Source organism: Parasteatoda tepidariorum, chromosome 7, assembly GCF_982258835.1.
Source record: "Parasteatoda tepidariorum strain Cologne lab strain chromosome 7, Ptep-v5.0, whole genome shotgun sequence".
In the NCBI taxonomy this organism is placed as follows: Eukaryota; Metazoa; Arthropoda; class Arachnida; order Araneae; family Theridiidae; genus Parasteatoda; species Parasteatoda tepidariorum.
In genome coordinates, this window is record NC_141761.1 from 23,974,930 (window position 1) to 23,994,134 (window position 19,205).

Sequence of the window (19,205 nt, forward strand, 5' to 3'; positions counted from 1 at the left end):
ATTAATTAGTTAAGGCAATTTTTCTATCTGTATTTATTAAACATTGCATATTTCAAATACTATGTATGTGTATTGATGTAGCGCTCAAATTAAAAAGCAAAGAACACATTTTTCGGGATATTTAGGTCTGAAAATATTGCGGGGGGCGTCGCAATCTGGAAATTCGGGTCCAATTAGTTCATGTAGGAAAAGAGCCGAAAGCTTAAACCTTTTAATATTAATTTTTTTGCGTAATTCGGGAAGTTTTTAAGTGAATCAAAAAAAATTTGCGTTTAAAAATATAAAATCTGCTTATCCAAATTATTTATAAAATTATTCATTAATTTAAAAATTTCGAATTGTAATTGAAAAGATTTAATGAATATGTATACAATAGAAATTTAAATAAACACAAACACTGCTGCTTAAAAAACAATATGTTAATTTGCGTTTTAATTAATATAAAAACAGATCAACTTAAGAATGCACAGCAGAAAACTGCTTACAAAGCGTTTTTTGTGACAAAACATTCATTTCATGCGTTTACAGTCAAGTCACAACATGATTTTAAATTTAAAACAAATAGAATTTTTTTAACTAATCAACAATTAAATATATTGTGTCACCTAAATTTTTATTCCAGAATTTGCTTCAAAATATTTAAACAGTTAAAATGCTGTATTTTTTAATTTTTTAATTTTTCAATTTTTTAATGCTGTAATGCTCTAGCAATTCCAATATGAAACTTGATATTGTATGAGTAATAAGCAATACTCAGTTTTTACTAATTTGTTTGAGGGAAAAAAAATGTTAGATTTTTTGCTTGTGATATATATTCTATAAGGAAGTAGATCCAATTTATGTAATTATAATTTTTGTATAAGAGCTATCATGCAAAGAGAGTGAAAAATCATGCAAATCAACATTCATTCCTTTAACACTAACCAAATATCTTATTAACCTTAAATAGGTATATATTTAATTAATTACAATAAAAGTTGAAGAATTTAAGGTTAAGTCTGTTGTGATGGCCATGTACTATTACAGTTTAACTGCTACGAATACAGTAATGCAATAATTAATATTTCTACACAAATTTAATGTTTGGTGTGCAATCAATATTTTTCATTATTTTCGAACTTGTAAGGATTGTTTTTTTTTGCAAACCAGATTTAGTAGCTGAAACCTTAACTGGCTACTTTTTTCCCGAGCTAAAGATCTAGTCCAGCTAGTAAAACTTTTCTAGCTTGCAAAAGATTTAATTTATTATTTGATTCTATTTATTAATTTCTATTTTAGGTTTATTTGTTTAAAAAATTATAAAATAACAGTGATGTGACCTGAAAGTTTGCTGATAAAAAAACAATTTTCTGCTTTTTTTCTTATTTTGTGCAATGTAATTGTTTTTCCATTATTTAAAAGGAAATCTATCCATAAGTATTGAAAAAAAATCACCTTTTTTATTACAGACTCTAAATTTATTTATTCAAGATTTCCAGTCACTATTCAATGAAAATTAAGGCCATGTCGCGTATAATTGTATTTAATGTATTAGGAACTCTGCTTTATGATCTCTCTCTGCTTACAAACCCATGCAATTGATAGTCTTTTCTTTCCTTTTTTAATGATAAACATGTAATTGATAGTCTTTCCTTTTTTTATTTTTATAATAAACACGCAATTGATAGTCTTTCTTCTTTTATTTTTTATAATAAGCCCGCAATTGATAGTCTTTTCTTTCTTTTTTTTAATGATAAACCGGTCTTTGCATCTAAATTTTTCTATAACTATTATTATGTAACTTAATAAATATTTAATAATTGTTAAATGATTTTTACGATACCGTTTTAAATACTGTAGAAGATCGTTATTATGCAAACCCTGAAACTTGGGCCTTTGTGTTTTATGAGTTATGTGTTGTATAGATCATTTCACTAATCTCTAAACTTACCTACTAAATATGGCAAATTTAGTCTGGAACCAATCACTTTTAAAATACTTAAAAAATAATTTTTAAATTCAAATCTTTAAAAACACAAAACATGTACGTAACTATTTATTATTTAAGGAAACAATGTGAATTTTTCTGCAGTTTTAGAACTAGTAACAAAGAAATTAATCAATTTTGGTTTGCTTAGCTTTTGATATTTTAATTAGCAGATAATTAGACAAATATAATATAAAAAGTTATTGTTTGTTATCGAAATGTCTTAATTGCAAATTTAATTGTTTACACCCACTAAGCTAGTGTGGTTTATAGAAAATTTTGTTTATAGAATTGTAATATATAAATCTTCTATTGTATGTTTAGCATAAAATGTTGCATAATAAAGTAATCTGTGATTACTTTATCCTAATGAAAAAACACAATTTTAAATATAAACTTCTTGCTTGGAGCAATCAGAATGAAAAATTTATTAGTAGCTTTGAAAGATTTAAGTTCTTAATGAAATATAGTTGAGACTATTGGTTTTAGATACTTTGAGCACAACTGTGCTAAGTATAAGTCTCTTAACATTTTTTTAAGAAAAAATTGTTTAACGTCACAATATTATTAATTAATGTATAAAATCTCTTAATGTAAATGTTTGTGAAATAAAAATCCTCATTTTGAATTTTTTTTAAAGCTTGTAATTTGGTATAATCATACGTATTAATTTCTAAGTACTGTGCAATAATTTATAATTTTAACTTGCATAATCATAATGTATGGGAGTTATAAATATAAAATAACCCTATTTTGATATTGTTCTTTGCTAAAAAAGAACACTGCTAAGATCTCAAAACATTCGTCATCGAAGATGACACTTCGCACTACGTTGAGCACACATGTGTTTATTTATCATTGATTTTTAGATGAATTACAGAGCATTTATTAGTGTTCAAATTTCTGTTACTTGTAAACTAAAGATACTGTTAACCAGTTGCGACAATTAAAAAACACTCCCTAATAATAAGATCCTTGACTAATTCAGATAAGACTGAGTCAGTCTTTATTGTTTTATCTAGTTATGATATAAATTATAGTTATAACTGAAATAAGTTTTTATTTTTTAATGATCAGAAAAAATATAGATTGTTTGTTGCCTTTTGTATATTTAATGTCTGAAAATGTAGAGGCAAGTGATTTAAATTGTGAATACATGCTTTATATATGTATATAGGTCATGAATTCATTTTTTTTTCAAATTAAAATTTCAATTATAAAACTTGCCAAAATCATTATTTATGTTTTAAAAGTTTGTAAAAAAGATACCATAACATAGAGATTCTTAATTTCTTTATATTGCTTTTCATTAATCCTATTATATGGTTAGTTGTTAAAAATTTAGTACTACACTTACGATGAATCTGTTCATTGTGAAAATGATTCTGTTAAACATGTGTGTTGTATTGAGAAAAACTTTTTCACATTGCAATAATGAATGCAAATATTATGCAAAGTAAATGTGTTTATTTAGAAGCATATAACTATGAATCAGATGTATTAAAACAGATTTAATATGGTTTTGTATATTTTTTTCAAAGACAACCAAAATCATATTTTTTTTTTCCATTTGAGCTTGAACTGTAACTCAAGGATAATTTTTGACTTTAGAAACTAATTTTAATGAATTTAATATTTTTTTTCGAAAAGTAAAATTCTTTTTATTAATTAATAAATTTTACTGAGCTGTAACTTCAAAGTACCTTTTTTCGTTTAAGATCTTAGAAACTGTTAATTAATCTTGCTATCATAATTTTTCCTCTTCCTTTTAGAATAGATTCTTTATTATATGCTTTTCAAGTATCCAAAAACTTGATACAACTATTGACAAGAAAACTTTCTCGATTGCTGTTCTACAAAAAGCTCAACAGACTAAATATGGTTTAACAATTTTTTGTAAATAATTCATAAACAAAACTGCTGTTACTGGTTAAAAAAATATTTGATTTTATGTGAGATTCAAGAAATATTCAATAAAAAGTTATACTCCCCATGCCTAAAACCAAGTTATGAAATTAAATTTTTAATATTTTATTATATTATTAATTATAATATATTTAATATATTATAATTAATATTATAATTATACTAGTAATTTTTAATATATTATTAAGAAGATTGATTAAGGTTTATAATTCTAGTAAATATAAATGAATTTTGCTTGCCTAAAACTTTAAATTATTTGAGCTGAATTATTGGTACTTGCGTATTATCGCAACCAGGTTGGCGCGATTTGTACGTTTGAGTAAGAAAGTATGAATAGAAAGAAAATGTACATTTATTAATTACAGATAATTTTTAATACAGTTTTTTGTATTTTGTTTTAAAATTATTTACAACAAAATTATTATTATTAAAACAAATTATTATTAAAACAAAATTATTATTATTAAAACAAATTATTATTATTAAAGCAAAATTATTATTAATTATTATTAAAATTATCAAATTATTATTAAAACAAAATTATTTATTATTATTTTGTTTCTTTACGAAAAACCACATATAACACGTAGGATTGCCGTAAGTAGGGTCGCCAAATTTGCCGAATTATGCAAATTTTGGCCTGGTTGCTTTAATACGTAAGTACTGAATTATTTAAGTGTACAATTTCAAAACAAAATCTTTTACTTTACGCTATTTAGTAAACTACTTTGAATCTGCGTGATTTCTCGCATATCAAATTTGCATTTTTTTGTCATTTTTGATTTATATATTTCGAATATATATGGGTCATTCTCACAAAAACAGTCATTTTCATGTCCCCAGTATATTTTATGTTTGTTTTACAGCTTACGAAAAAAAAAAATTCTGGGAAAGTGTCCTTCAGAATGCAAGCTAACAAAAGAATAAAAATAAAATTATCAATTTTTATTTTTTATTTATTTTAGGTAATTAAAACATACCAATATGTCATTCCCTCACTTGTCCCCACTGCTGATTTAAAAAATTAAAAAAATTGTTTCTGAAAAAAATTTTTTTTTTTACAAATTCGTGTTTTTTATTTCAGAATACTTAAATATAGAATTCAGAAAATTAATTTTAAATTTAATTTCTGACAAAAATATTAACACAGCACTATTTTAAACTTTGTCCCCAGTGTTTCGCGTCATTCCCTCACAACAATGTTTTTATCACCTGCAATCTTCTTAGAATAAAAATATTTTAATAAAAACTTCAGAAATTAACAACTGGCATCATAGAACAAAATTGCAGTATGTTTCCATCCTCAAATTAAAGAAGCTTTGCTGTGGAATAAATTTGAATGAATCAAACCAGGTAAAATTTTTTACATTTGTCATTCCCTCATGTCATTTTTTAGAGTAAAATAAAATACAACTTCATCGAGAAAGTGGATAATTATATGTTGCTTTCTTGTATGAATATAATTGTATGTGATGGACTTCAGAAATTAATTAGGCCTAACTGTTATTTTCAAATTTTATCGAATTCGTCATTCCCTCACTAGTGTATAAAGTGAGGGAATGACGCTGAAGTGAGGGAATGATTCAAGATGAGTATATTATTAAATATTTTTTTGTTCAATCGTGCCAGCCAATTTTATTTCCCAAACCTGTAAAAACTATTAAATATATAAGAATAAATTATAATAAATATTAGATATACTTAGTATGTTATCATTTTCAAACTTTAGGTAGATGCAACTTAGATAAAAACATGTATTAAAATAAAATATCATTCCCTCACTATTAGTGTCATTTCCTCACTTTTTAAATAGTGAAAATAATTAATTTACTTATTAATTAATTTGAAAAATAAACTAAAGAATTAATGAATTAATTTATTAAATTAATTAATTTATTGATTAAATTAATTAATTAATTATTAAAAATTAATTAATTATCAATTAATTATTTAAAATATTAATTAATTTAAATATTAAGTATAATTTATAGGATATATACTTTCTTTATAATGCCATTACATATTTCTATTAATATAAAAAGTTTCAGAGCTTTTTATTCGCTTTTCTTTTTTGGGATTTTATGAGCTGAAAAATGACAGTTTTTGTGAGAATAACCCATATATATGTATTTTAAATTTGCTCATTAAACTCGTTATTTTTTATATGGGTATAATATGATGTATGTATTTCTGGTAAATAGTATTAAATTAGGACTTTTTTTCCCATATTGACTAGTACTATAGTAGCATATTAACTAGCATAGTAGCAGTAAAATTTATTTGGTTTTTAACTTCTGCATATGAACTCATTCAGTTTTTTTAAATTTTTTTATTGAATCTTCTCTTATGTATGCATTAATTGTTTTCCTTTAGAAATGACAAATATTTCTGTTAAAAGAAAATAACTTGTATATTAAATGTTTAAACGTTTTTATTTCTTAATTTATTTTTATTTAACTATTTATTTAATATTGATATGGAATCTTTCTTTATAACTAGTGTTCTTGCATTGTGTCACTTCCTAATGCTTTCATTCAAAAACATCATTCACATATCCTAAAAATAGGATTTGATTTTTTTTTTGCATTTTGTATTAAAGAAATTTTTATGTTATGTCTAATTACATTTAATTTCCTTTTTTATTTTTATTAAATTTATTATACTTGCAATATACTTCCTTTTGTAGTTGAAATGGTATTTTTGTACCAAATAACTTAATAAAATTGTATCATTTTCAAAAAAAAATAAAAAAATAAAAATAAAATCTGCAACCGGATTTTATTTTTATTTCTAATCTGCAACCGGGATGCTTACTCTTAAATACTGTAAGTACTGTACTCTGATTTCAGTTTTCAAATTATTATGGAATAGTTATAACTAATTTGTAGAAATGTTTTATTTTTCTGAAATTGTCTCCTATTTTCTGATATGTAATATTTGAGAATATTTGAGAATATTGTACAGTGCGTTAAAAAAAAAAAAAAAAAAAAAAAAAAAAAAAAAAAAAAAAAAAAAAAGCTCAATTACTTTTGACATAATCAGATTTTCCAGTAGGACTTAATAGTTAATTTGAGATGGTGACTTCAAATTTGCTAATTAATTAGACCAGACGATATTTTAGATTACAACATCAGACAAAAACGTAATGTCTAATAAGCACATCTCTGAATAAGCGCTTCTTTTTTTCGACGCAGTTGGATTCCTGACCCTCAAAATATGGTTCTAATAGTTAAGTCAGAAAAGCAGTCGTAAGTTTGGATTTCTTTTAAGCTAATTGAAAAATTTTTGCTTACTATCATAAAATTCATTTATAAAAAGACATTTTCTTTCAAAAAATAATTTTTTATAATTATTTATTATTTTGTATGGTAATATTAAAAAAAAAAATCTGAAGTGTAAGTTGAGCAAATTTTTACATCATTTTAGAGATTGTAATGTTTCATGACAAAAACAAAGGAACAAAATCTCAAATAATTCCTGAAAAAATTGCATTTTATAAATGTTGTTTACCTAAAATTCGATTTCTATGGACCTTTTCGACTGATTTTGTTCTAATTTTTTATTATAATACCATATAAATTTACGTTCTTTAAAACATTGTGCCTTACAAATCAAATTTTAGTCAACTATTTTATACATAAAATAATTATTTAAAAATTATTTTTTCTATGAAATTACGTTTTGATAAATGAATTTTATAAATTGTGTGCACAATTGGTTTCTACTCTCATAAAACTTTCTCGGATTGTTGCAAAAAGAACAATTAACATTGAGGAGTCATAACTTTCGACCGCTCTCTTGTCCAAAATATTGGGAAAATATTTCCAAGATTGTTGCTACCCCCTATATTTTGTGTCTGATTTCATAACTTAAAATATAGTCTGCATCAATTAATTAGCCTATTTGAGGTCCTAATACGTAAAAATCCATTACAAAGCTTTTCATTATAATTCTTTTTTTTTTTGCGCACTGTACATGATGTTGCAAAATCATTGAATATTTTAATATATATTTTCAATCTTTGTTAATACGTTTTTTTTCCTTATAGGAAATCGTTTTTATTGGTTATAACTTCTTATCTCATTCTATATTATTTTCTTAGCTGCTAAATCTGAATATTTTTATTACTTGTTGCTATGCTGAATGCCAATTATTATTTATACAGTTTAATTTTGTTGAACAACTACTTGTCAAATTGTTTATTTTGTTATCAAATAAAAATCAATTATTGCTTCTGATTTTATTTATATTTTACTTCCATGCTACTTTTTTTACTCCGATTTTGAGAGTATTTCTTTAAATATATTATCACTTTTTTATTTTTAAGTGTGTCAATTATTTAAAGATATTTATTCAATTATTTAAGATATAAGTCATTTAGATTAATGGTAATGTGGTATAATTTCATGAATTTCTAACAGTATCGCATTTATAAATAATTACTCGTGCTACAGAAGGAACATGTTTAATACTTTTTTTATTACTAGCTGAATACTCGTACTTCCCTCAGTGTGAATAAAAAAAAAGTAGTTATTGAAGTTATACTTTCTTATGAGACTTCCAACAAGGTTGCGTTAAACGTTTAACGCTACATTTTTATTGGCCGGGAAATCACGTGGTAGGATCCAGTTTTCCCTCATTCATTTCCTTATTGTTTTGGTTCTCACTAGCATAAAAATAATAAAAGTATTGTTTTTCTATAAATATTTTTTTAGTTTGTTTTGATACACATATAATTTAATAGGGTAGTATTTTTTATTTTCAAATTTAGTGGATAACAATTGTAAAAAATGAGTGAAAACAATCCCACGGACAATGCGACGGATTTAAGGTAATGTCAAGGTACGTCTCTTGTGAATATCAATTGATTGTTAGGTTTTCTCTTTTGAAATTACATTATGACGCATTCACATACATTATCAATACAAATACATTTTCCAGGGCGAGACGATGAGGCAACCACAAGCATTTCCACTGGTTCAAGAGGTCCACGAGGGAAAAATGCACAATATTACCGTTATTACAGAGCACGGAAGCGAGCGGAGCAGGAAAAAGAGTCGTTGAATAGAACTAGTCATCCTTCGACGACTGCTGATTCATCTACAATTTACGTCGCAGGTTACGAAGTTTAACTTCTTCCGCGTGGAGGGACTCCACGCACTATTTTAGTATGGCTGCATGAATTTTATTTCAAATTAGCAGTGGTATATAAGGTAAAGCAAACATCTATTAGTTGCGCCTTCTAATAAATTGGTTATAAAATAGTTCGGATAAAAAATTTAAAAACAATTTCGTTCTGAAAATGTCACTTGCTTTTTCAACTAATTTAGCTGAAATAATGTAATTTTTTTAAAAAAATTAATATTATTTGTTGCCCTTTTCAGTGGCCTTATGTTTTTGAAGTATAGTAGGCAAAACTCGCTTTTGTGGTTCATCCCATTAAAATAAAGAATTTAGCATCACTTGGCATGATGCTATTGCTCACTGTTAACTCATATTAGTCAAAATTTGCCACTATTAAGTACGGTACATATCCCTTTCAGGGGCCGTAAAACACTTATTTCTAAAGTATCGGTATGGAAACTGCTTAGTAATGTATATTCTCACATTATATATGGTATATATATGTATATCTAGTATCTCGCATATATTCTTTGGTATAGGGGCCTTAGTTATGCCTGGTTATTTGAATGATCAACGATATAGCATAAGCGGACTACATCACCAGATTAATATTTTTAAGGTTGTCTGAAACCACGGGTTTATTAAGGGAGAAATGGTACTAATTCGTTGAAGAGAAACGTAATAAAACGCCAATATGTTATCAACGTCAATGATAATTTTGGTAATAGTTATAAGTTGAAGCAAAAAATAAGCTATGTTTTCTTGTTAATGTTTGAAAATCGTTAACATTTTGATTGTCAATAAAACGGAGATAAATTTTGTTTTACAATCTTTAGGAAACAAATGTAACTTTGAATTGTCATCAGACACAGAGTTTAGGTTTCAGATACAATTGAAATTTGTAGATTCTACTCATGAAGCGAAGAAACGACACGACAAAAATTCTCTTAACGAAAAAAATTCTCTTTAGTGATAAAATGACGATAAACTTAGCTTTCAGTGGCCCGGAAGCAATCGTAACTGGTTTTGTCAATAGAATGCTGGTAGAATTTGGAGCACTTTGGCTACTTAAGTGATTAAAATATCTATTTGTGATACGTCCTATTTGCCGATATAGTGTTAATAAACCCTATTTGTTGTGGTCAGGAAAAGACTTAAATTCTCAATAAGCAGCTCAAGTACAGATTTGAGTACTGTAGCTAATCGGAAAGTAGTAGATATTTCAATTGCATGTTACCATCGTTATAAATACGAAAGTGAGTTAATTCAGTTAATAATAATAAATGTTGTAGATAATAAGAACAATTCTATAAACTCACAGAGAATTATCACAGGTGTCCCAACACTTTCGGAGATAAAAGAAAAATTAATTGTAAATTTTATTGATTATTAACTCAATTTTGATACAGTATAAAGCTTTTGCAAATTTCTTTATTCGTTAATGGTCGATAATTTTTTTACATGAATATTAATTTGAGATCCATAGTAAAAAAATTTCACTTATTTGTTAGAAAAAATTTAAAAAGCATATTAAACGATATTACGGAACACCCGGAAAGTTTGAAATAAAAACTTATGTTATTTTTCATAAAATTAAAATGAAAAAAAAAAAAAATAGCGTGTGGGACACGGAATTTTTAAAAAAATAAAACATCAGAATTTTCCAAAATAATTTTATTTCGGCTCTAAGATCACAAAATATGTGGTTAGCGTTGAAAACTCTTCAAAGAGTTAATCGAAATTTTTTTTATTCCCATTATAGATCTTGCAGTTATATAAATTCACTTTTGTAAACTTACTCTAATTTTATTTAAGAAAAGTATTTTTCAGTTATTTATCCTGATATTTTTAATTACATTTAAGGAGCATCAAAATCTTGTAAGTGCTTAGAGCCTTTTAGGCTCTTAATCCGGCCCTGTAGGTATTATTGGCATCGTGGTAATTGCTTTGGTGGTAGTAGTTTTAATAAGTACCACATACTGTATATTTTTATGACGAATTTCTTACGGCTCCTCGGAGATATAAGTACAGGAGAAAATATCTAGACTGATAAATTCTTAATAGAATGAGTTGCCTTGAACAACAGCCTTATATCAGATAATACTAAGGCAGTTAGCCTTAGATGGAAATCATTGCTAAAATGTGTTTTGCTTTATCTAATAACGTAAAGCCATGAAGAAAGGCTGCAAATAATAAATATCTATAATAAAATAAAGAATTTGTGCGTGTCTGTATACCGGATTGGTCCCGCAGTGCACTGATCGTTAAGACACGGTTCCCAGCAGATCACCGAAGTCAAGCATCACTGACTGCGGCCAGTGTGCGGGTGGGTGACCACTTGGATCAGTCTGCGTAGGGACAGAGGGTGTGCGGTATTGGTCCTCGTTAAACTGTTCTACCGTAAAGTGCTCGACTTCGCGTGCAGGTCGTCGGGCTACCGAAGCGGGGGTGCCATCCTCTCTGCAGAGGATCAAAATTGTGATGGCATGTCTTCGGATCATCCTCAGGGATGTTTCCCAGACCGTCGCCAATAGCCCATTGTGCATTGTCTCGTGCGACGTAAATGAACAAATCAATCAATCAATCAAAGCATACCGGATTGCGGGTATACCGTAAGTAAGAATGCGAGATTCAAAATGAATCTAAATTAATTGTAAACATATTACGAAGCCGGAATTTTTTGTCTTTTTAAAAAACAACGCACACTGTTGTATTTTTTTCATTGTGCATATAAGCATTCATCGCGCGAATAAATAAGAAACACTAAAAAAAAGCTGTAAATAATTTATCTTCATTTTTTGAAAAAATAATATGCTACGTAAATAGCATCGAGTAATTTTAAAGCATAAGTTTCTTTTTTTTTATTTTTAGAATTTCTAGCAAGTTTAATCATCTCGTAAGTTAACATAAGCATCCGTTCATTAAGAACTTGATAATAATTTAAAAACGAAGGTTTAATTAAAAAGAAAACTTAAATTGAAATACTAAAAAAATAGATTTAATATCTAATATATATAATTCTCTTACGTGACTCTCAAATTTTGTCTGTATTTCTTTTCCGCCGGTGGCAACGTTTGCTTTGTGTTATCTACGTTACTATTTCTCTTACACGGCGACAAAAAAAGCCTCATTACAACTCCCCGAATGTCAACGCTAGAAAATCGACCAAAGATTGCCGCTAAAAATGTCACATGCCAAATATAGCTGAGATGGCTCAACATATAGCGCTTTTAAAAACGGAAACTGAAATAACCAGAGAGCATCAGCTGCGGCAATCTCATACTATTAAGCTAGGTAGAAGTGAGTAGTCCTTGTCGATAAATCTCTATTTTAGTATTCTGTCGACAGCGAATATACAAGGCAATTTATGTTTCTCTTTTCTATTTTATATTTTTTCTTAAATAAATATTTATTTTCTAACATTATTTATGGTTAACTTTTTAAATTATCCAGTATAATATTACCTTGCGCACATTCATTTCGGGCCCATCCTTGGTAACTAACAAATTAATGCACAGCATAACAAATCACTTCAGCAATGCAGTAAGAACGGCACTTTAAATTCCTCTAGTTACACTCAATTTGCGCTTTTGTTTTTATATTTTGTAATCTGGCAATCTTGTTGCGAAAATATTTTTAAATGATTCTTGAAAAATTTCTCGTTCATGTAAGTACATCTGATTTCGCTACTCGCTTTATAGTTTTTGATTTGTTTTACACTGTTTTTTCTTTTTATTTTATTTTATTTTCTTGTTTTTGCGTGTTATTTTTACTCATTGTGTTCTATTTTATTTGTTGTAATTTTTGTAAAACTTTTTTTTTGAGTGCTCCTTACACTATTGTATTAATATATTTTGCTTTGGCTATGTTGATACAATATCAGAAAGCACTCTTTATATATATATATATATATAGCACTATAAATAGCACTATATATATATATATATATATATATATATATATATATATTCAGAGAAAGTACGTTTTTGTGTCTGATTTCGTAACTTAATTAGTAATATTATATTATTAATATCATATTATATTATAATATAATTATTAATTGTATTATATAGCTATAAATAATTAGCATATTTGTGGTCGACTTCAGTACCATTAAGATTGACACTTAGTACGCGAAAATTTGATCATTAGAACGAAAATTATTCAGGGTGATATCTTTTGTTTTTTGCTCACTGTGCGTAAAAATGAATAAATAAAATAAATGAATGAAATGCCCTTAGTAACGAAACACCATATTTTCTCTGATTAAATAATGTATCTTCCCCCCCCCCGGCGGAATTCAATTCCTGATCCTCAAAATATAAGCTGTCATTTGAGAAATAGGGTTGCAACTTATTGCGACCCCATTTCTCAGCGCAACTTATTGCGACCCTATTTCGAGCGGTTGAATGCTTGTACCTATTATTGTTGATTTTGCTTTTTGCTATTTCTCTGGAAAAGTTTAAAACGAATTTAGAAATTTTTGCTCACAATTATAAAAGTCATTCGTAAAAACATAATTTCATTCAAAAAAAATTTTTTTTTATAATTATTTATTATTTTATATGGAAATATTTAAAAAGAATTTAAATTGTTGCGTAAGCAACTCATATCAGTCAGAGAATGTAATGTTTCAAGGCAAAAACAAAATTTGTCAAAAAAATATCGGAGAAACCAAATTTGTTGCATATTTAAAATTCGAATTCTCAGGAACTATTTGGACTGATTTCGTTCAAATTTTGTATTTTACCATATAAAATTGCATTCTTTACAATAGTGTAAAAAATGTATATCTTTACGAGTCAATTTCGTTTCAACTATTTTTAAATAAAACAATATTAAAAAAAATTAAATAATTATTCAAAATTATTTGTTGCGCAGAATAATTTTTAGATTAACGAATTGTATAATCGCGTGCAAAAATTTTTCGGTTCACTTAAAAAGTTTTCGAGATATAGGGAAATAAGCAAAAAGTAAAACTAACATTAAAGGGTCCAAATTTTGGACCACTCTCCTGACTGGGACCATTATTTCCAAATCCGTCGAAAAAAAGGTATGTTTATTAAAATAAAAAATGTTTTCGCGTTGGTTTGTCATTGAAAAAAAAAAGTTATTCAGGGTGCTTCTTTTATTTTTCGAGCGCTGTACTTGTCAAAATGATAAAATAAAAATTAAAAAAAAATTTAGCTTTTGTGAGAAAACAAAATTAAAAATCAGGTATGGAAATCATTTGTGATGACACATATCGTGAGTGCAGTGTATTATGATTGTCAGTGATTATCATTGAAATAAAAGTTATTCAGGGTGTTTAGTTCATTTTTTAGTGCACTGTACTTATCGAAATGTTTTGAAAGAAACTTTTAGCTTTCGAGAGAGAAAAGAAGTACAATTATGTATAGAAATTGTTAATGTGAATGCAGTGTTTTATGACTGAAATTACAGTTTATAGATAGAAGAAAAATTACTAATATTTGAGATTTAAAGGGCATTCAATATCCATTACTATCTCCCTTACCACAAGTTTTATAGATCATTTCCATGTACTTTATTTCGAAATATCAAGTATTCAAGTTCCAGAATGGAGTTTAAAAGCTTTTTCAGGACAAAAGGAAATTATCCTGTTTTAAAATAAAAGCTGTTTTATTTCACAAATGATGATTGTATTATGAGTTTCGAGACTATTGCAGTGGATAACTGATATTGCCTTATACTGCGAAATTATGAAATAAACAAGTTTAATGCATTTTTCATTTCCAAATCAAATCATTGTTAAAATATGAAAATTTCAGTTTTATTTGGCTTTAGAAATCTATAGAATTTCCATCACTTTGAATGAAACTTGAATGATTCTTGCAAATTCATGGAACGGTTAAATTGAAAAGCAATTAACCTAATTGACTATGAATGATAAAAGAAAAACCTTTTAAAGGAAATGAAATTTAAGAAACATTTCTACTAGATTCACCTTGCGATAGAAAGACACCGCTCATAAATGAGTGAAATGCCTACAGGTGGTAAATATTCATTATATTAGTCTGTAATTAAAATATTATTAAGGGGTTTTAAATCCTGCTCGGTGTCGTTGACCATTCCCCACAATTTCTTGGCAACTACTTTTGTTTCTTATTGATAAACAGTTTTAAGTATTTATCGGTTATAGGGATCGTCTGTTGGCGACAGTTTTTCCGAGTTTTCTCCGACTTGAACATTGGTCTCAATTACCAGTAGCATCGAATTCTAATATCATGATGCATAGTCCTAAATTTCGATGTTAAACGATATATTACGCTATTTTTCAAATTCACCTAATTTATATGATTTGTTACTAAGTCAATGTATTTGTCACCCCAAATAAAATATACCAAGACTCACAACAATATTGTATTCAATAATTCACGTTAGGTATAACATTTGCGATATTACATTTTTGATATTTTACGTATTCAATAATGATTGCAATTTTTTGTATTATATAGTTATCAATATTGGTCGTGATATTATCCTATTCGGTACGCATTGCTGTCGTTAATGATTATTATATTGTATTTTATACACGTATGGGCATTATATGCATTATGCATTATACATGTACAAACCAGAATCATTTCCTATGTGTTGGCGAACGCGGTTTCATGGTCCCAGTAACTGTTCAATTATTCAGATTAATGAATTAAAATTAAAAATTATTTAATTGAAACAACCCAAAATGTTTTATTCCATTATCACAGATTCGGTTCCACTGATTTAGCTTCCAATTCTATTGGAATAAAATTGAAACCTAATCATTTTGCTCGCTTTCCCTTGAAACTTCATTCACAAGTTCGTTTTTTAAATTCTTCTTTCCTTTTTGGCAACTTTAAAAACTCGGAAATATTCAAGAAATAGTGCAACCAATAAATTCCTTATATTTCTTTTAGATTTTACAAAAATATTTAGTAATTATTATTTAGATTTCTGATGTTCGTTGTTCTACAAAAAACAAGTATCTCATAATAGTTAATATAATTTATTTAACACTAATTCTTCTAACTCTCTGCATTTTAATGGCAATTCAATATTTATCATAAAGTAATATTTGATAAGATACACAGGATAACTTTTGTGATCCTTTGTCTGTAATACTTTATGTTGGATACATTCATCAAGTTTTTGTCTTTAATTTCGACTTTGAATAAAATAAATGATAAAATAGGTGATGAAATAATCCCGCTGATAAAATAAGTGAAATGTAAATAGTACAATAATTGAAAATATTTAGAGATAATTTCAACTAATTCACTAGTAATAACTCTGCAATCAAAATTGGAAAAATAAAAATACTTTTAAAAAGTGATAGAATAATATACAGGTAAGTATAGATATATTTATTATTATTTTTGTATTGATGAACGGAAAAAGCTTACCGGATCTTTCCCGTTAAGAATCTCATTATATGATTTTTCTGCCCAAAAGAAATGTTCTCGACAATATTGAGATCGATTTTAAGCCATTAACTTTTCACATTTTAAAAATATAGAATGTGCACATGAAATAATGTGAGGTGTTTAGAGCTTCATAAGATGTGATGTACGGATTAGATGATAAACAAATTAATACACATACTCAACAGAGTATAAGATTTTAATTTACGAAAAAAAAATTTCCAAAAATTTGCCTACAAGGGAAATTTAACACTTACTAATTAAGGAATTGGCATACTTTATTATAGAGAAGTTCGATTAAGCAATTATGTACTTACGATAAAAGGATAGGTTGTAAGAATTCGTATCATACTTATTCGAATTATCTATCATATTTATATTCCAGAATTGCACCAGAAAGAGTGTCTTAATTCAACCTCTTATATGCGACATGGTGCACCATGGCATATTAGGCGTCAATTTCACAGAAAAATTTGAGACAGCGTTTTTCTTACGACATAATAATTAGTCTCGCTTTTCTCATGGCATGGCCACCGAAGTCACCTGATCTCAATCTGTGTGTTTTTCTGTGGGAATGTGTATCGCAAGAGGCATAACTTATTAAGGACCTGTATTTGGCATTGCAACTTTAAAATATAGAATTACTCTGCTTGTCCGAGGAATAAACACATTGATATTCTAAGAGTTCCTGTTTAAAATGTCGTATACCATATGTAATTAGAACTTCAGAATAGTGGTCACATCAAACCTCATTTGTAAATTGTAAATAAATACTGATATGCATGAATTTTTTACACATGTTATGCTCGAAGCGCCAAGTTTTTCTTATAAGGACTGATTTTTTTCTTTTAAAAATTAAAACTCACATTTTGTTGAGAATGTATGTAAGTTTTTCTAATATTCAAATCAGAACATCACATGATATGACGCACAAAACTAGCAAATTCACGTTAATTTACATGTAACCTTCATTATATATCTATCTATCTTTCTATATTATTTTTATAATATTGATAGCGTTTCTGTACAGTATTCCTGGTTACACGTAAAAAATAAAATGTAATTTAGCCATGATTAAAGCCAATTAATTAATAATTAATCTGTATTAATCTTTTTATGTTATTTCTTTTCTATAAAGCAAGTCCTAATTAATTATTCCAAATCGAAACACCTTCTCAAACTTTTAAAGTATGCATAATTAAAAGTAAAGACATTTTTCTCTTTGTGGGATTCGCGCGACCTTTTTCATAAACCAATAGTAATTTCTGAGATATCTCTCTTTTCCGTAAATTGAGACATTTTCGGATTTTTTGCAAGGTTTTCCCAACCATCGTCGATGGAGTAAACTTCCTTTTTTCGCTCGTCATTCATTTGAAAATGATCAAATAAAATAATTTTGCGTTCATTAAAATCCTGTGCCTGTTTTCCTGCTCGGTCCAACTGCTACATTTTACACACACACACACACACACACACACACACACACACACATATATATATATATATATACACTGAAGAGCCAAAAAAACTGGTATACCTGCCTAATATCGTCTAGGGCCACCGCGAGCACGCAGAAGTGCCGCAACACGACGTAGCATGGATTCGATAAATGTGAAGTAGTGCTGGAGATAATTGACACCACGAATCCTGCAGGGCTGTCCATAAACCAGTGGGAGTGGGGATATCTTCTGAACATCACGTTACAAAGCATCCCAAATATGTTCAATAATGTTCATGTCTGGGTATTTTGGTGGATTTCCGACACTCACGGTATACTCGTGCAATGGTCGTACGTAAAAATCCAAATTTCATTGCTATCTGGGAGATGCTATGTCCCATCTCCCGTGCACCGACTATAACACCACGTTCAAACGCACTTAAATCTGTATAACCTGGCATTGTAGCAGCAGTAACCGATCTAAGAACTGTGCTAGACACTCGTTGTCTTATATACGCGTTGACGATCACATCGCTGTACTTTGATTGGCTCCATACCCCTTTATTTGCATACTCATGCCTGTACCAGTTTTTTTGGCTCTTCAGTGTATATATACATACATACATATATATATATATATATATATATATATATATATATATATATATATATATATATATATATATATATATATATATATATATATCATGAGATAAAAGGAGGTTTTTGCGGTTTGCCTGGTCGTGTAAAGAAAATGCTAGCTAATCTTGCCGAAAACTTCAACGATTGCTATTATTTTGTCGCATCGTTCTGATCAAAAGTTCCCTAGTATTCTGTGTTAAGCTAAAATGTACAAAAGGAAAAAAACAGATTTGAATTTTAAGCACGGTACAACTGCCACATCGATCCTCTGTCCTATGCCGCTCATAAAATTAAAAAAAAAAATACATTTCATTAAAGACAGCGCTATAGAGCGATTTTTATTCTTCAGGTTTTGAAAATGAATAATCTAAATTTTTTTCAAGGATGATAAAATTGATGCAAAAAACATTTTATTAAAAAAATTCATTTTTATTGCTCTCCTGTCTTTTATTTCAGATATTTAATAATTTAAAAGAATCCAAAAGCATGACAACTTTAAAGGAAAAGGTGAAACATATGTTTACGAAGTCTTACATTCCAAGTTTCGCTGAAATAACCGAGACATCGTCAGCGATAAAAAGATTCGTCACATTTGTTATATTTACATCATGTATATTTGGTTTCCTGTATCAAATGAACCAATTCTCAACACTTTATCTCTCATATGCCACTGATCAGACAGAACTAT